Below are 10,472 nucleotides of genomic sequence, written 5' to 3' on the forward strand. Positions count from 1 at the left end.
ACGATATCTTAAATCGAAATAATAATTCATGACTGCGAGGTTGAAACTCACGCCCGGGATAAGGCTTCGTCTAAGGAAAGCAAAAGTCGAATTTCAATTGTAAACTACAGGATTTCACGTTCCGAAGTGAAGCATGGGCTTTAGCTAACGCGGCAGATAAAGACTCGAGATTAATTTAATCACCTAGCATGATCATTGCCATGTGCTGACAACGCACAGCACACCAACGTTTTTGTATTTCGCCTTTGTCGAAATGCATCCGCCGCAGCCGAGATTCAGGCATGCAACCTTGATAATAGCAGCCGAAAGTCAAAGCGACTGAGCTACCACAACGGGCCCCCTGTCCATGTACCTTTACATGATGCCACCTCCCTCTCTCTGTCAACCGTTTAGAGCGTGGATTCCTAAGTTCAGCGATATCTTTGCAGCAAGACTTCAACATAAAAGTTCTTGAGCACTGGTTCTTGTACGGCGCTCTACGCAAAAATTAGGTTTGATGAATAACGCAATTGAGTTCACTTCAACGGATAAATAGCCGCTGTGTCTTTTGCCGGTACGACTCACATTTTTTTTTTTTTTTTTGCTCGTGCTAGCACGGGGGACGGGCCGCCATGGCGCAATGATAGGGGCTTGTTCTTTTATTTTTACCCCCGCTAAGCTTTCACAGTGGCACTAATGAAATAACACACAAATTTTCTCACTCGCTTTAAAGCTTGTGAGGCTAACAACTATCTATGCTTGTCCAAACCTTTTTGCCCTTTTTCTCGCTTGAAAACTTTCATTGTTAATATCGGCAATGCCTGTGCCATGTTATCGTTGGGGTGTTTTCTTTACAGCAGGAAAAAAAAGAAAACTCGCATCTACACAAACCACCCGCCCAACTGCCACAGGAGACCGGTGCACGGAGGTCAGCGGCCGAGAGAGCATTACAACCATCTACATCGCCGAGTCAAGGACAGTGTGTTGAACACGGAAGACTACACTGCACTCCGCTAAGTTTCCTCATCACGTATAGCGGGATGAACACAGTGGTTATGAAACCCCTTGAGCGTTTTGCGGGATAAGCGGCCACTTCATATTTCATCCTCGTCGTTTAGAGCGAGAACGCGAAAATTATCTCCTCTGTCGCAACACATCTCTCGTTGCACGAATCTGTCTGGCGGCGTCGCAGCAAGATTTGTTTGATTATCCCCGTCGACCCACCGATGCCGCACGGCCTTGACACGACAAGACTTACGGCGCGGTGTTCGCGAGAGGCTATAGTACATGCGGCGAGATTTTGTTGGCCAACCATTCTCCTCAGCGGAAACGCTTCAGCTAGCCCTCTGCCCGGCCCAACTTTCCATCTTGTTATCTCCTGCGCGTGCCCCCGTCGGAAAACATTGAGAGATGCGTGTTTCGAAAGGTTACACAGAAAGAACGCTCTGCGAGCGAGTGTACGCGACAGGAGTGTGTTTGCGGGTGCTCTTGTGACCATTTACTGACCGGGGCAAACAGGTGAAATCTTTTAACTTGCCCTTAGGGCAGCACTATGCCCAACAGTATTACGGTGAGCAAAAGACGGTGCTGCTCTGTACCGTTTGTCCCCGCTAAATACCGCCAACGTTTTCGAAAGGCGGCGTGTCCTAGCCGAGCGAAGCCAACAGAAGGCTGTTGATAGTCACGGGGCCCAGACTGTATTGCCAGCATGACAGTGTTAAGGCTACCGTTCGGTAGAGAGCCCCGGCTTCGTATGGATGGCGTCAGCGTATCGAGACACCAAAAGCCACAAATTAGAAAGAAATTAAAAAAAAAAACGGTCTTGTAATTCGAATTAAATATGGAATCATATCTGAAAACATTAACTCTTTAAACCAATTTTGTTATGTACAGACATTTTTTGTTTCATTCGCAATTCGAACCCATGGCCTCTGGGTCCCCAGCCAGGGATGCTACCAACTAGACCTGGTGGCCATATGGGTGTGTTATGTTGGCTTATTTGAAGCTTGGTAATGTTGGCATGGAACAGTGAAGAACAGTGGTGAATTCAGATAATTAGATATTGATACGTAGCATAAGCGCTACCCCAAACATATATGCAGTAGACAAGCTGGCTGCGAAAAATAAAGAACACACAGATATGGAGACGAAAGTACGCACGAGCATTTCGCAAAACATAATAAGCATAAGCATGCTTTTACCACATCCTCCGTTTCTGCATTTTTGTCCATGTCTGTTTCAAAGTTAAAGCCTGAACGAATAAACCATGACAATTGCCTCTGCCTTGTATCATTTATACGTATATCTAAGGAGTCAAAAATTATTTTCTTTTCGACTAGAAGAGATTACAGTATATTTTATTGCATTTACTTTGTTAACGTTTTTAATATAAGCTGATTCATGGTAGATGTCGACGCTTTTGAAAGTTTATCTCGTATTTTCAGTTATAATTCATCAAGTGTATCACCGATAAAAACAAAACAGCGGGGGGGGGGGGGGGGGGGGGGGTTCATTCTCTTAAGTTAGAGGCTTCAAAACACTTAAGATTTTAAAAAGGTTTTTAACATACAAAGAAAAAACATCGTATCGGTCCAAGGACCAACCCGTTTGTGGACATCAATATGTGCCTCTTTAGTAGCAAATGTCACGACCGCTCGATGGAAGCCGAGCGGCCGTGGCAAATGTGGTTAGAGATTACTAGGCTTTGTTTTTAAACGGCTGGCTAGTTCTTGAAAAACTTTTATATTTTCTCTGAAACCACAACTCTCTGGGTTACCGAGCGGAATCTGATGATTAATAATGTCGATAGCTTTACGTACTTGAATTAAGGTATATGTATCACATGCGTTGGTTAACTGTATTGGTAAATGTATTGCATTGCCCAAGTGATCAGAAAGGGAGAGAGATCAATTCTTTGAACAAGGAGGAACCGTGCTCTGTTTTGCTTCCCCATACGAATATCATATATCGGTATCTATAATAATCTGGCACTTGCGCTCTGTGTTGTGTCAGCTTCACCAGAAGCTTTCTACCTCGCTAAACTTGTGCACAAACGCTCAAATACACATGTACGGACTTCCGGCTCCCAAGACGAGCGTTGTCGCTGCCGGAAATACGTACCCACAACCAAAGTCACACTCAACCTCGTTTTGCAACGGACTTCTTGGAAGCAACATTCTTTAAAAAGCAGTCGCAGGACGTCTAGAGAGTCACGTGTAACCGGACAGTTGAAGCAAATACGTGCTTCGGCGGAGGGCCTTCACAGTCAATTGGGGGTCCCACTCGTCAGCCGTTCAGTGGCACGCGTTATGCGAACCCTCGAGACTCTTCACAAGCGCGCTTTCACGCAGCCGATTTGCCGACACCTTCGACAGGTCGCCTAACTGCGTCGCACATTCAGGTCACGCGTAAGTCGCGCCGCTCGATTCGTCCTGCGTTCCCAGGGCAGAAGGTAAGGGATCCTCGCCTTTGCTGGAGCAGCGACTTCTCCCTCAATTTCCGGCAACGCTTCTAAAAACAAACAAGAAAGACGGCAAAACCAGGCTCGCCGCATTAAAGAGCAGTTAATCTTGTCGCTTCAATCGCACTTGTGTGCTCTTAAATGGCCCTTCGCGTCCAGAGAGACGATATGCTATTGTTGCTCATGGTGGCCTGGTACCATACATTGCTCTAATGCAGCAGCGCCGCTTGCATAACTTTAAACTCTTCGACCCAAGTCAAAAACCTAACAGCTGGCATTTCATCCCAGCGGACGGAAGCGCCATCTCACTGGCAAAGCAACCTTGTCACTTGCCAGAAGTCCGGCATACTAAAGTAGCACATTGAAAGACCCACTTCGTAAGGCAACCATAAACCTTCGCTTTTTTTTTTTTTTTCGACCCGCTTTCACTCCCAGAGCAGCCGGGGGGGAAAAAAGGAAGCGCAGCCTCGGCGGTAGTAGGTCATCTCTGGGTCTCTGTTCTTGTCGTAAGACCTCAGCGTCGCATGCATGGGGTAACTATAGTGACTTTGAATGCATCCGACCCCAGAGCTGTAACCGTCGATTCGGGTGTCACTTCTCCTGACAGAGCGCCCTGGAGGTTCCTCCGCAGCGAAAGGCGTAAATATACAACAAAAAAGTACGTGCCGCGCGTTTTGAATCTCTTGAGCGCATTCGCCACCTGGAGCGGTTGTTTAAATCTGTCGGAAGTCGGCGACAGCTGTCACAGTCCTCGGTGTTTGAGCTGCTGTTTCTAAAGTATATTTTCACTTCGTAGCCTGGATCGATACGCTTAACTCACTTCTACGTTTTGCTGTGTTTGCTACCTCGTACTGTCGTTGAAATTAGGCACACATAAACACATATACACTATGCGCGGACGATTTGGCTGCATTCTTTACACAGATGACGCGCGCTTGCTGCGAACTTGTCGGCCTCTTTCGTAGAGACACACCGGAAGGATCCGCAACGCTGGTTCTTTTGCTTGGTGCTTATTTCCTTAACAACATAGGAATGCGCTTTTGAGAAAAGTGGTTAATTGACGCAGTGTTGGTTCGGCATGGCTCCGCCACTGACAGTCGCCTGCCGGACATAACAGTTCCACAAACGTGTCCGGAGGGGCGAACGCTGACAGCCTTCTGGGCAATCAGTGGAAATCGCCAAGTGACCACCTTCACGCCAGGTGGCCACGGTTCGCGAGTGAATTAGGGGAGTCCCGATGTCTTTGCATGGTGTGCCAGTTCTTGACAGTTTCTAGACATTACGAGAAAGGGCAGATGAAAAGATGAAAAGCAAAATACAGCGGCTCACATTCAAGGCACGACAGGTGACTCAGTAGTTGTTGGTTTTCGCACGGTGTTGACGCCCCGCATGGCTCCTGCACACTTGACTGTGCAGTCACATACACCCGCAATAGCCTATGAATGACTGGGCCACATGACTCAGGCAGCCTTCATTGTGGTGAGAGGGTGAAATTGAAACTGAACCCTCCGGAACCCTTTGATTCCGATTCAGACGAGCTACTTGCGCGAGTAACTAAGGAAATTAATAACAACAGTCGTTACCACCGTTCTGCGGTAGTTACTTGCATTCTAATAGTTGTTTCCTACAGCTACTATAACCAAACTATCAGCGATTACTAGAACTAAAAACATGACCAGAGATTTGTAACATAATGTGGACAAGGCTGCACCAAGACGGCAGAGCGAACGTTTTAAAATTAAAAAAATATTAGCAACATGCTCATACACTCTTGTAATTTTTGTTTTTGCCATTGAAGACTCAAAATTGAATAAAAAGTCATCTCTGAACTTGCAAGTGTCATTGGCTCTGAAATAGGGTGGCTTCGAGATGGGATATAAGTTCGCTGAAAGTTCCAGTTATGTGTGCTTGTCCGTAGTGCTTGTTGCCCGACTGATACATTTGGTTATATATATATATATATATATATATATATATATATATATATAACCAAATGTATCAGTCGGGCAACAAGCACTACGGACAAGCACACATAACTATATATATATATATATATATATATATATATATATATATATATATATATATATATATATATATATATATATATATATATATATATATATATATATATATATATATATATATATATATATATATATATATATATATATATATATATATATATATATATATATATATATATATATATATATATATATATATATATATATATATATATATATATATATATATATATATATATATATGCTTAGCCTTGGTAGACGATTCAGGCACCGTTTTAGCAACATTTTGCGTTGCTTGGGTGGTTGCATGTCAAGTGCTAGTTCTTATTACTAGGCTTCCCTAGATAGGTTAGTTACAGATATTAACTCTTCGACTTAGTAATGGCTACTACGATTCTTTTTACTACCTGCAGTTACTAAGAACCTAACGACATATGTGGCAAAGATTTACTAGGTTTGCCTGTAGGCAGTACCACGAACGGTTTTTTTTTTTTTTTTTTTTTTTTTTTAACAGTAGGGCAGGCAGGTACGTTTGCATGCGGCTTGGTTAAAGCGGAGGCTTTATGTCTATGTCGGGATGGCTTTTACATAACGTGGTGGCTTATAACAGTGTGGTAATTAGTATTTGTGCGATAAATGGTAGCGAGGATCCGGAAGGGGATAATTCAACGACGCTGATGGCACAGATGCACGAGACATCATATTCACCATGATAAATTAAATCATTTAAGGGATGAGCGGCAAAGACTCGTCATATTGTAGAAGCCGGATTGAAGAAATGCTGCATTTTCAAATTCCAGACCTCCAATGCTCATTGAGCGTCTAAAGCTTGCCGCTGAGGTGAACACGGAAGATATCCTGATACAAATTCTGCTAAAGAACACCATATTTCAATTAATCTGATGCCCTCAACTACTGGGTCTCTCGTAAACCAGATGGGGCTTTAGGACGTCTCACTGCACATACAAATGCATACAGTTTGAAAATTCTAAAAAAGAAAATACAAAACAATAAGAACTTTTGTGGTACAGTAATAGACGGAAAGTACGGACCGGAGCAACACGCCTGTGTTGTGCCATTCTGCTCGGGAAAGTAAATATAGAGTGTTACAAACAAATAAATACTGGCCTCAATGGTGAAACAGTGGTGCAGCAATATGCGCGAGTAAATGCATCACGTAAGCTGCTCTGAGTGCGTGTCTGTGCAAAAAATTCAAGCACACAGGAGTACCGACATTCGCTTTGCCCAAAAAAAGTTAACATAGAACGAGTGAGTTCGTGCATTAACGCACATTTTGCATCATAAATGTACGTCATCTGCTTAGCGTGAAACTGGAAGGAATCAAGACAAGGCTTATTTATATATTCATTCGATACTTTTAATTTCTCTTTAATAGATAAGCAGCTCGACATAGATAAGGTCGTTCTATTTATGCGGTTGAAATTTCAGGCCGAAGCCGAGTGTCGAACCAAAACCTCCCACTAACCTACGTCGCTCAAATTAGTTCCCGGGCTTCATTACCTGACTGATATTTTTTTTTTTTTTACATAATCCGGTATTAGCGATGATCGCTCTAAAGTACCTCTATTTCCTACAGTAAGTACTAGTTGAATTTTATTTATAATGGTCATGCCCACGTACAGACATTTAGGGATGATAAAGAATTTCACCGCAGATTGTGCACGCCGTAGAGATCATAAGCACGCTTTGACGTCGGAAAGCGACCGGATAATAGGCAAAACTCTTTCTTTCCAGGATATATATCCGCGCCCTAGTGTGAAATAAAAAAAGAAAGAAAGGCGCTAGAATGGAGCGGCGTCTGTCTCCTATCACGTGACTTCAAATAATACTCAGGACGTAGATTTCTTTGCCCAGTACACTTTTACAGATACATTCGGATTTCATCAGAACGCGTCTGCACAACTTGAGGCCGGGTAGATTTGAGGACGGCGTGCTATTTCTAATTCCGTGAGAAACACGTAAGACCTAGCTGTTTTCAGAATTGCTTTTCTCCGGTACAGCCTGAATGAATGATTGATTTACCTTACGCACGCGATAACGCGAAACGCTATTTTATCATTTACTCAATTCCCCCTTCATGTGCCCGGCTTTCGGCTCATATTTTTTAGAGCCATTACTCTAGCTGTTTTGTTGTCCCATGCCATCAGCAAGGTATCCCTTGTCTTGAGGTGCTGTATGTGGGCTGTTATGTTCGTGTTTCTACAAACTCTTTTTTTTTTTTTTTTGGCACACGTGGATAAAGAGGACATTACAGCCGCGTAGAATACATGCCCTCTCTCAGCGTCATAGAGGTGGATTAAGGCTACCTCTAACGGCGTCTGGGCCGATAATTGGGGCCAAGCAATTTGTACAGGAGATGTGCACGACCGGAATTGCCGTCCACAATCCGGAAGTGAAGTACCTGCGTGCACGCGCACATAAAGGTCGCGATAATTGTTTCCGGTTGCCCGAGGACAATGGGTCGACTCGGACTTACAGGGAGACGAATCGCTTATTGGCAGTGGCGAACGCCCGAACCGAACAACCTGCCCAGGCCGTGCGACCGTGATGTGAGGAAGGAGCATGCTCTCATGGGCTTCCCGAACAGTCACGGCCTCCATCGATAACACAGCGCAAATCTTATTCACAACCACCACGGCCAATTCAGCCTTTAACTTTCGTCCTTTCCCCAATAAAGAGGAAGAAGAAAAGGAGTGCCATGTACTTGGGAAGGCTGCTTTCTAGACATTCAACGCCAATAAACGTTCTTCCCTTCTGTGGCCTTTACTATACGGTGAGAAAAAAAAAATTGTTGTTTTGCAGAGTTTTTAAAAATTCGGCGCAGAGAAGTACGTAAAATTTATCTCAAAGCATAAGGTTGCGAACAGAAGAATATAAGAAGTCCTATTTGACATCGTCAGGCACCTAATTAACTGAATTATATTAATGATCTCTGTAGATCCTTCAGCTAGCGAGAATGTTCCTATCATAAACCTATAGAGGCGGTCGCATTTCTAGGCTACTCAATTTGTTAACATTATTCTAAAGCATGCATGTTCTTGGTTATTCGCCTCCAAATTTTCCGCTGATTTCGCATAATTACTCACTTAAGAAGGCGTCAGTCGACGTGAAACTTCTCATTAATGTGACGCAGCTCTTACGTCGGGCTTTTCTTCCTGTCTGGTTGATGAAAGTGGAAGGAAAATAGCTAACATCGACGAAGTCGGCAAAGGGAACACCGCATCTTGCGCAGATCTTCACCACCTTGCATGCACAATTGGGCTGACCGATATAAAATTAAAATGCTAATATTTTGAAACGCATTAGTGCTAGGGAATTCTCTTAAGCAGTATTACAAGGGATACGAATGTCTCTAAATTTTCGAGGCAGACATACGCGCTAACTGGAGCCATTAATAAGTTCAGTATTTGATTACACCTAATTGTCTGATCACAAAATTATCACCTCAATTTTTATCTTTCCGGTCGCATAATTTATACGTAATAGTGGCTTTGAAGCATCTTTCATCACCTGGATTTAAGAAATCAGTAAATTTCAATTTTGGTCACCCTGTATAAAGTGTCTTTTGTAACTATAGCGGTCTTTTTTTTTTTTTTTTTCATTAATATCTGTATAAGAGAAGATGATTTCGCCATTGGCGTAGCACAGCATTACCGAAAATTTGCGCGCTCCCTGATAATAAACGGCCCTGGTCGCCCTACGACACGAGGGGCAAGTGGATGTTGCTGCGATTCTGCACCATTTCTGGTCCCGCAGTCCAGGTGGCCTGTGATAGGAGGCGCTTGCAAAAGGAAGTAGTATAGCTTTAATTATCGCTTGTTAACTATGTGCAGTTGGTGTCTCCCTTACAATTTAATGGCGCATACCCTTAATAGGGATTGGCCATAACCAGTGTTTGACTCCATCTTGTTTAAACTGAGTAAAACGAAATTAAAAACAGAACAGACCGTAAGAAGAAAGTTTAAATTATCAAAAGGTTGCATACAGTAACAGAGGTGGCTGAAGGTACTAAACGGGCTTCCTGAACTTTACATTGGGGCTAATAAAAAAGGAAGGAGTACACATGTCACGTATGCAGGTGTTCTGTATCATGCAGAAAACCTTGAACTGTAGAGCATATACTTCCATTTATTTGCCGGAGAATAGGCAGCACCAAGAGGTAGAAAAACCAGACGTAATAGATGCAAACTGTATTGTTGAACTAGAATTTCTAACATTCGCTGTCTCTGCCAAGAAAAACAGCGACAAAAGAGAAGTATATGATGTATTTCAGCCTCAGCAGAATATGTGCACAATGCGAATATTGTTAGACCAGGCCTATATGGGACCAAACCTTACTCTTTCAATGCAACAAGAGGCGTTGAAAATCCTCTGATGAAGTAAAACCAGAGAGAGGATATTCTCGCATTATATAGCACCTTGGAGACCCAGCCGCTGTAGAGTATGCATAGCTCGGGTGGAGGTCAGCTATTGGGCCCCCAGAGGTGCTTTCGCTAAAGCATCAGCAAGTTTGTTGAAATATAGGCCGCTGTGTCAAGGAACCCAAATGATACATAGTGATAGGCCCATGCTGAAGTATCGGATTAGGCCCATGCTGAAGTATCGGATACTTAAGCATGCGAAATGTGTGCGACTCACAAGATGCTGATAAGGAAGAACATAAGGACAATCAGTCTGTTAGTTTTACTGCCTCTGAAAAAGATATCCAACTCACGCATAGAAAGAATACTATAGACTATGTCAAACAAAGAGGAGTAAAACATGGAAGGCGGAGAGAAAAAGATCAACCGTTGTTGTTGTTATTATTCTCCTCTAAATTGATGGCACATACCCACAAAAGAGGATCGGCCAAGAATTGGGGTGCAGAGATATTTATATTTGAGATATCAAAGTAGTGAAAAAAAATTCCCTCTCATCTCTTCTTCGCACACTGAGGCAGTTGCTATTTCTACATGGAATGTAAACGCCATCAATCAATCCTGCAA

The sequence above is a fragment of the Amblyomma maculatum genome, chromosome 6 (assembly GCF_055883805.1).
Source record: "Amblyomma maculatum isolate TAMU_Amacu chromosome 6, ASM5588380v1, whole genome shotgun sequence".
In the NCBI taxonomy this organism is placed as follows: Eukaryota; Metazoa; Arthropoda; class Arachnida; order Ixodida; family Ixodidae; genus Amblyomma; species Amblyomma maculatum.